This window comes from Chiloscyllium plagiosum, unplaced genomic scaffold (genome assembly GCF_037043375.1).
Source record: "Chiloscyllium plagiosum isolate Xiang-an unplaced genomic scaffold, Cpla_swu_hap1 HiC_scaffold_9, whole genome shotgun sequence".
NCBI classification, from domain to species: domain Eukaryota; kingdom Metazoa; phylum Chordata; class Chondrichthyes; order Orectolobiformes; family Hemiscylliidae; genus Chiloscyllium; species Chiloscyllium plagiosum.
Genome location: NW_028270147.1, coordinates 39,009,273 through 39,019,405, shown reverse-complemented (window position 1 = coordinate 39,019,405; position 10,133 = coordinate 39,009,273). Strand labels below are relative to the sequence as shown.

Below are 10,133 nucleotides of genomic sequence, written 5' to 3'. Positions count from 1 at the left end.
ATCATAAAAATAGAAAATGCTGACAAACTCAAAGGTTTGGCAGCATTTGTGGAGATTTTCTAGTTTTATTTCAGATCTCCAGCTTCCACAGTATTTTGCTTTTCTTACCAGGTAGTGTCAAAGAACAAAGAAAATTTACTGCCTATGAACAGGCCCTTTGGCCCTCCAAGCCTGAGCCGATCCAAATCCACTGTCTAAAGCTGTCACCCAATTCCTAAGCATCTGTATCCCTCTGCTGCCCACCTACTCATGCATCTATCCAGACACATCTTAAATGAATCTACTGTGCCTGCCTCTACTACCTCTGCTGGCAACATGTTCCAGGCACCTACCCACCCTCTGTGAAAGTACTTGCCGCGTGTATTCCCCCTTAAACCTTTCACCTCTCACCTTGAAAGCGTGACCTCTAGTTATTGAATCCTTCACCCTGGGAAAAAGCTTATCTCTATCTCCCCTGTCTATACTCTTCACAATTCTGTAGACCTCAATCAGGTCCTCCCCCAATCTCCTTTTTTCTAATGAAAATAATCATAACCTACTCAACCTCTCTTCCATACCAGGCAACATCCTCTCTGCACCCTCTCCAAAGCGTCCACATCCTTTTGGTAATGTGGCGACCAGAAATGTACACAGTATTCTAAATGTGGCCAAACCAATGTCTTGTACAATTTTAACATGACCTGTCAGCTCTTATACTCAAAACCCCGTCCGATGAAGGGAAGCAAACCATATGCCTTCTTGACCACTCTATCCACCTGTGCAGCAATCCCAAGTCTCTCTGCTCATCAACTTTTCTCAAGACTCTTCTGTTTACTATATAACTCACTCTAGAATTAGACCTTCCAAAATGCATTATCTCACATTTGCCCCAATTGAACTCCATCTGCCACTTCTCCATCCAACTCACCAGTCTATCTATATTCTCCTGTATTCTTTGACAGTCCCCTATGCTTTCTGTTATTCCACCAATTTTTGTGTCATCTGCAAACTTGCTGATCATACCAGCAGTGCCTTCTTCCAGATCATTTATGTATATCACAAGCAACAGTGGCCCCACCACTGATCCCTGTAGAACACCACTTGTCACTTCCTTCAACTCCCTTCAACTACTACTCTCTGTCTCCTGTTGCTCAACCAGTTCTTTGTCAGATGGATGTAGCATGTTTCTGGGAATATGAGGGTCCTGGACTTTCAGCTCAAGATCACTTATTGGTACACAGACAGTTGACTGGATCCTCATGATTTCCACCAACCTTCTTCCACCAAATTCCTGTTCCATGGAAGTCTCCTTCACTTTGCCGTATCTTCCATATTATCTTCCACTTTTCAGCTTTGACCATTCACAGATCTTCTGACTGCAGCTTTTATTGGATTAATTTCTCTCATTATCATTTCATTTTGCCTTAATGCACCATCATTTTCAACATTTAGCATTTGCATGCTTGCCACTCAATCACTGACCTCTTTGTTATTCTTTTCCTGTACTCACTCTAATCTGTTTATCTGAAATGTCTCCTGGACTGACCAATGGTTATTGATGTTAACTCTGTTTCTCTCTCCCCAGATGCTGAAAGATCTGTTGAGTCTTGTTGAGTATTTCCCACAGTGTCTGCGGTACTTTATTTTTTGTGAATTACCTTTGTGTCAGATACTATACTGATGGATGATCCTCTGGTCAGAGGAAAATGTGCAGGCTGACCTCTGATTGTATCATGAAGAAATATGAATGGTTGGCTGACCAGGTTTGAGAAGCAATCCAATTGCTGGATGTTATACATTGTATTAAAGAAGGCATAGTGAAGTGACCAGGAGTCACTATTTATTGGTTTGTCCATAAACTGTATTTACATTTGATTTATGCAACATTTTCCTTTCCTAACAATGGTTTAATCACTGAACATGACAGAACTTGGATTTGGACTTATTTAATCCATTTTTATTAATATTTTAACAAATTAAAATTGGAGAATCGAATGCTATTTATATTTCAGTATTCAAGCTAGAACGGACATAGACCTGGAGATGAAAATTAGCTTTATAAAAATAATTTGCTTCATCACTTGCACTTTAAAGTGAAACTAACGCCCTTAAAACAAAACTCAATTTGTCTTTAATTGACTGCTAAAGAATCTCAGTTTAGAAAGATAGAAGATTTCTCCCTACAGAAAGTGGCTTTCAGTGGCTCCAGTGTTGCAAGAAATATATGTGTGCAAATAACTGGAGGACAGTGGCATGACTTTAATTCTCATCCTTGTACAACATGAGCTCATAGTAAATTGTCATCTCGTTTTTCAAATGGTATAGAGTAAAATGAGCAGCTGATTCTTCAGCTTTGAACTATTGGCAAAGACAGGTTTTAGGAGAAAGTGAGGTCTGCAGATGCTGGAGATCAAAGTTGAAACTTTATTGCTGGAACAGCACAGCAGGTCAGGCAGCATCCAGGGAACAGGAGATTCGACGTTTCGGGCACAGGCCCTTCTTCAGGAATCATTCCTGAAGAAGGGCCTGTGCCCGAAACGTCGAATCTCCTGTTCCCTGGATGCTGCCTGACCTGCTGTGCTGTTCCAGCAATAAAAAGACAGGTTTTAGCCCAGGTAACACCACGGAATGATAATAAATTGTAGACATGACGATGGAGGCTGCCTGGTGATATTGCTAATGCTTTCATTTATGTAAGCCGTTGTTGTCCTGCTAGGATTAAAGGTTTTTTTTCAGAATAAGACGTTGGTTCTTATTTTTGTGTGTAAAAGTGTACTTGCAAAAGGTGTAATTTAGCACACAATACATACTTTTCACTGTATCTCAGTACATGTGACAGTGATTAAGCAAATCAAAATCTTCCTGTTGTTTTCATTGCTATATCTGACCCACATATATGACACCAGCTCACGATTAATATGCACATGGAATCATTGCCAATAGGACCTTCTACAGTTATGGAGAGAGTGAATAATTTTGAATGCATGTTAACTGTGGTACTGACAGAAATGACAGGAATGTGTTTCTTAGAATACTTGTTTGCATTTGCTGATCATTCCCTGGATCAATGTCCCATGTGTGGCTGTGTTCTGATTGTTACTGAGCCACAATCAGGACAGGTTCACAAAAGAGTCTGTGTGTGTGTGTGTGTGTAAAACATCTTGACAATTCTCACTACTTCCTATCATCCCAAATGTTACAGACTAGGCCAGACCACTCAAAACATTCTTAAACAGGCAGCCCCAGACCATAACTTTGCAATTTGTTTCAATAACTGTACAGTGCAAATTACCTGAGTAAGATAGCTAGGTTGACTACTAGATTTTAAACTAGACAAAAATTTATTCACAAAATTACATAATGAGACACAAAGAACAGAATAAGGAGCCCCTACAGAACCCAACCTATCCAACTAGACTTACTTATGCTGTTCCGAATATACACAACAGTCCCAATAAGCAAATTCCCTATAAAAACCAGTATAAGTAGAACACATGTTTACAGGTTGAAGTTAAAGGACAGAAAGAGAGAGAGAGAGTTTCCACACTGCTCCCTGTTGAACTTCCCAGTTCAAGACTGAACTAAAACTACTCAGCCTAGCTAAAGAAATGACCACTCCCCTTTCATTATACAGGTCACTTCTAAAACATGACCACTTTGGCCTGAAGTCTCATCTGTGTACATATAAACAAAAGGCCTCTCAAAATCCTTTTCATCTCTGTACCACACCAGACTGTTTGGAGCCCAGCCCGGTTAATTACCAAGGAACAGCTTTTAGGAAAAAAAGAGTCCAGCTTTGTGACACAAAGATACCCCGCAACAGCATCAATACCACTTAGATCAACTTGAAATGTGACTCCAAGGGGAGGTGTTTGCTATCGTCCCATTATAAAGACTTTATAAAGCTCTGGTTAGGCCCCATTTGAAGTACTGTGTCCAGTTTTGGTCCCCACACCTCAAGAAGGACATACTGGCACTGGAGCGTGTTCAGCGGAGATTCACATGGATGATCCCTGGAATGGTAGGTCTAACATACGAGGAACGGCTGAGGATCCTGGGATTGTATTCATTGGAGTTTAGAAGATTAAGGGGAGATCTAATAGTAACTTACAAGGTAAGTTACTATTAGAAAGGGTGGATGCTAGGAAATTGTTTCCGTTAGGCGAGGAGACTTGGACCCGTGGACACAACCTTAGAATTAGAGGGGGTAAATTCAGAACAGAAATGCGGAGACATTTCTTCAGCCAGAGTGTGGTGGGCCTGTGGAATTCATTGCCGCAGAGTGCAGTGGAGGCTGAGACACTAAATATCTTCAAGGCAGAGATTGATAAATTCTTGATGTCACAAGGAATTAAGGGCTACGGGGAGAGTGCAGGTAAGTGGAGTTGAAATGCCCATCAGCCATGATTGAATGGTGGAGTGGACTCGATGGGCCAAATGGCCTTACCTCCACTCCTATGTCTTATGGTCTTTTAGATTTTGAAGTTAAGCATAATTGAGTAGGTATATAATCCATGACCTCTTCCTATTTGGTATCACTATTTTGGGTGTTAATATCACTCTTTTATTTTAATTTACTTTGTTTATTGCAGATGACCAAACAAAATTGATTGTAGTATGTTAAGAATTAAATAATTAATATAACCAGAATGTCATCTGTCCTTGGGAAAGGGTGTGAACCCTTAATATTAATAAAGCTCAAGATTTGATAGTCCACTCCAATTCTTCGTTAACCGTTTTCCATGAGAACAAAGGAGCAGCCTCTATATATTGGTATTCTTAAACTGATGATTGACCCATTTTTTGGTTTCTAACGTTTTAATCTTTAATTGAAGGTCCATCATCATCAAATGTTATAATTTATTCAACTATATTGGCTGAAGTCATAAATCCTAAATTAAATTCACTTTGAAAGCTGAAACATGTCTCTTTTTCTGAAATCATATTGACTAACTACGAGAGTTGCTTTGGGTAATAGAGTGAAATAAGTGATATTGGATCTGCTGCTAGGTAATTTTGTGACATTTAAGTCAATAAACAGGAAAAAAAACGCAGCAATATATGATGTGAGGCTGATTGATATATCATAGTTTGCTCTCTTATCCACAGCCAAAATTGTCATCTTGAATGAAAAAAATGTATACAATATGGAAGAGTTTGCTCATGGTGTAGAATGATGCAACATTTCAGATAACAATTTAAAAGTTTTAGTTAATATGTTAATTTGATATGTTGATTGTACCTACTTGCTGTGGAGGTATGTTGTAACATGTCCAAACTTGCTGATTTTAAAAAAATTTTAAACTTATAAAACATGAGAAGTGACATTATCATTTCAAACTAGGATTCAAGCAGATATTAGTACACAGATGTATAATTACAGAAAGTTTGGGAGAAGATTTGTAGCTCGGGTGCTCGTTGTTGTGGTTCTGTTCGCCGAGCTGGAAATTTTTGTTGTAAACGTTTCGTCCCCTGTCTAGGTGACATCCTCAGTGCTTGGGAGCCTCCTGTGAAGCGCTTCTGTGAACATCAACTAGCCACGAAACGACACGACCAGCTATCCTTAGTAGCCACACACGCAGACAACAAGCAACATGAATTCGACTGGGACAACACTACCATTATAGGGCAAGCCAAACAAAGAACAGCCAGGGAATTCCTAGAAGCATGACACTCATCCACAAACTCCATCAACAAACGCATCGACCTGGACCCAATATACCGGCCACTACAGCGGACAGCTGAAACTGACAACTGGAAGCGGCAGGGACAGGCCACTATAAATGCCGGAGGAAACACCACAGAAGCGCTTCACAGGAGGCTCCCAAGCACTGAGGATGTCACCTAGACAGGGAATGAAACGTTTGCAACAAAAATTTCCAGCTCGGCAAACAGAACCACAACAATAATTACAGAAAAACTCTAAGATTCTCATATGTACACACAATGAAACAGTGGTGATACAGGTTCATTCATTTTTCTCTGATGGAATAATAATCTGGATTGAGATGAATTCATTAATTATGTGGAAATCCATTGCCCGAAAGTTCAGAAATAAGTAAAGATAGAGCTCAGTACAATGGACGCCTCAGTCACATGCTGTTAAATAAATAGTATCACAATTACGCAGCCTTTCCTTGAAACCTGGGATGCTCTGCGACTACAGAAGATCTTTTTATTAATTGTAGGAGCCTCACTGAAGAGGGTTCAGGCTGATTCACAATAAACAACCTGCTCTGAAAACTCTGCTCACGTTTTGACAGCCAAGACAAATTCCCCACAGCTGCTGAGGCTATTCCTGTTATTCTAAAGCAATCAAAAACATTGCAAGTAAAACAGCACTCAACATTCTAAAAAAAAAAGTCAATTTGCACAGCTTCCCAATATTAATAGATATTAATATTAATGATAAAAGAAGTTCATGATCTGAGTCAAAATCACATCTTTCCCAAAAACAATTCAGTTCTTCCTACAACCATACACTGTGTACCAGGTTTTGTTAAAATCCATGCATTAGTTTTTGAGATATACATATAGTTTACAGACAAATTATTAATAAAATTGCCAAAATTCAGTGGCAAAGAAAATAAAGCTAGCATGCCAAACTTATTCATCCACCAAGCTTTTTCTACTGTTTCAATGAAGTGATAATTTTGAGACATATAAAGTACTTTGTTATTGTTTCAAGTGAAAGTGACTGAAGATGTCATACAGCCATAAAATTGCTAATGGAGCAAAATGTAGATCCCATCTACAGTGTATACATGGGGTGAATATTTTTAGAAAAGAGAGTATTGTAGGTTACACATTCTGCACATGAGTGGTGAAGTCCAATATTGGGTTATGACCCTCATTACAGTGAAGAAGCAGTGGCACATAGAGCCAGCATGAGTAGATAAACAATCGCCTCAAAGAAACCAAATTTTGGGAACACCAAAGCTATTTAAAATAAACTGGAAATATGAAAGGACACTATACTTGATAGATTCTTGTATTAAGGTCTAAACCAAGCCAACTCACAAAAATGGACATGGTTTGTTGATCCTTATCTTACTGTTTGTATCAGAATTCACACATTTGGGTGGAATCTTTTTGAAGCATCAGAGGTGTGGCCTGTAGCTGGAGAATTGCTGAGAGAACCATTCTGCCTCTTTTTTAGGAAACCCGGCTAAACCCCAAACCAATCAGGTAAGCTAAGGTCAGCAGCAGGCCTTTCACCATAATCAAAATCCCAGGGGCAGAGGACCCACCAATTGAGGGTTGTCAGCTAATCAGAGGTTGGCAGTGTTGGACCTCATCAGTGCCACTAGGAAGATGATTTTTGTTTTTAATTCATTCATGAGATGTGGGCATCACTGGCTGGGCCAGTGTTTATTGCCCATTCCTAGTTGCCCTTGAGAAATTGGTGGTGAGCCTCCTTCTTGAATTGCTGCAGTCCACATGCTGTGAGTGGACAATAGAGGGAAATCCAGGATTTTGACCCAGCGACAATGAAGGAATGGTGAAATATTTCCAAGTCAGGATGGTGGGTGGTTTGGAGAGGAACTTAGTGGTGTTGGTAATACCTTGTATCTATTGTCCTTGTCCTTATAGATGGTCATAGGTTTGGAAGATTTTGTCTGAGGATCTTTAGTAAATTTCTTCAATGCACCTTGTAAATAGTACACACTGATTAGATTGTCTTTTACTGGTGACAGTCATAGCCTGGAATTTGTGTGGCATGAATGTTACTTACCACTTGTCAGCCGAAGCCTGGATATTGTCCAGGTCTTGTTGCATTTGAACTCTTCAGCTTGCTTAAGGATCAGCCATGATCAAGGAATAAATCAGATCATAATCAGAAATGATGTTGGAAGAGATTTCACCAAGCGGGGCATGCAATAGGGAGAGGAGCCAGTAGCAATGGAAAGGAGTTTCCTGTCATTAGGCCCAATGTTGAGTCTCTTGATCAGGGACTGCCAATTTTATAGATAGGCCTAAAATTCCTGCTGGAAATGATCTTTACCTAATCGAATTGAGATTTCTTTTATATTCACTTATTTTATATTCATACAGAAGACTCTAAAGAAATTTTGGTCTCTGTGGAAGCTGAATTAGATCCCATCCTGTAGAACATACAGCCAATGATGCTGCTCCAAAAACATGACAATTTTAGTCAATCTTTGTTCAACTAGCAAGTGAGAGTACCCTTCTTCATCCCATAAAACGTGTCTTACTACCGATATCTGTGGCACTCCTCCTTTGCATTGCCTGATACAATTCCTTGCCCCTCAAATCACCACCTTTTTAAGATCTTCCTTATCGTTGGGTTCCATTAAAGATCCATTGGACACCCCTCCGTTGTAACATTAGGTAAGCAGTGTAGCTGGTCTGATGTTGCCTGTCCTGTGTATACATGAAATTAAAATTGGCCCCCATTGTTTAACTTACAGTCTATACCACTTTAGTGTAGACTGCTATCATAGAAGTGTGCCAAATGTAATTAGCAGGGCGACAGTATAAAACCACTAATTATACATGTCATCAAACTTCAGACACATTTTTTCTTTTCCACCTACACAGCATAAACATTGTTACAACTTGAATACGCCTGACAGATTTAGCCAAAATGCACTGAAGGACACTGTTACATTTCGCAATTGAATCAAACCCGGCGTTAACAACTTTTGCTGTTTCCTTTTCTTTGTCATTGTTTTAGTGAAGAAAAGACTAAGGCTATGAAGTTCTAAATCAATACATCTCATTCCCTTGCAGTAACATTGTAACCCAGATTTTATGGTCAAGGATTTATACCCAACTTTGCTTAAGTTGAAGATGGTTTAGTGTTCACATGCTGTGTAGTGCGCTAAGGACTGAAATGTATACTGTCTTGTTTACTGAATTAGACGACAGTATTAATTGCTCTTAGATCAAATATGATATGAGAAGATATTAAGTAATCCTGGAATTGCCTCTCAATCACACCCTTATTTCTCAGCTCTGCTGGTAATAGTTTCATTCACATTCATTCATAATATAATTTAATAATATTTTGTTGCGATATCAGCTACTTCTTAATATCTGAGAGACAGCTGTGGTCTCCTTCCGAAATACCAATACTTAGGCCTGTGGAAATACCACTTACTTTCACAATTCACATATTACACACTTCAGAAAGGTATTTTGACAGAGTTGTGTGTTGAGACCAAGACGTTTGGAACGAAGAATGTGCTAAATTTCTTCTTCCTAACTGGTTAGATTACTCTGCCGTTTCTTTTCCTCCTTTTATAATTTTTTATAAGTATTACCCCTTAACCAGAGAGAAAAATAAAATCCATAATTGTCACAATTGAATAATGTTGATGCAGTCATTAAAACAAAAGCTCAGGATATAACTATTGTGACACTTCCCAACTAGACACCGATGATAAAGAAACTTTTCGATGATGGTGTAGTTAAAATAAATTATAGCATTGGCATATGTTCCCAAAATAATATGGCAGAGCAACCATCTGCTCAAACCTGCAATTTTATTCACACTAGAAAACCACATAACGAGTTTTAGTTCAATGGTAACATACTTGCCTCTGAATCAGAATGTTATAGGTCCCAACCCCAGTCCATAAAGCCAACAAAGCAGAGACAAGAGACTAAAAAAAAAGAACGGGCACGGACTTAACATCTTAGAAATCTATCCCAGATGCAAACTGACCCATGCCTTTTAATGAAGTTGGATGGATAACTAACCTGATCAAAGGAAACTGATTGGATGTTTAAATGTGATGATAGTGCTGCCTTTCAGCTTATGAATTTTAACTGTTGCAAACTGGGTTTCCCGAGCATCGGGGACACATTAGCTTCTTCTGTGTGAGAACTTGGTGGATGGTTTAATCAATGACAGGATCTGACTGTCATTAGCAGGACCAGCATTTTACACTCCATCCCTAATTGCCTGATATTAGATGTTGGTAAATCACCATCGTAGTTCAACCAAGTAGTTTATCAGATCATTTCAGAGAGTAGTTAACATCACTGTGGGACATAGAATCATGCATTTGGAAAGTGATGACATGATCAGTCCAAGTCAGTAAGGATTCACGAAAGGAAAATCATGCTTGACAAATCTTAGGGAATACTTTGAAGTTGTGACCAATAGAGTGGACAAGGATGAATCA

At 39.1% G+C, this 10,133-nt stretch overlaps 1 long non-coding RNA gene across 2 annotated transcripts in view; it reads right to left on the bottom strand.

Moving 5' to 3' along the window:
- Positions 1-10,133, bottom strand: part of LOC148149125 (uncharacterized) — a 236,805-nt gene that overhangs the window by 157,788 nt on the left and 68,884 nt on the right. The gene's annotated exons all lie outside the window — the stretch shown is intronic.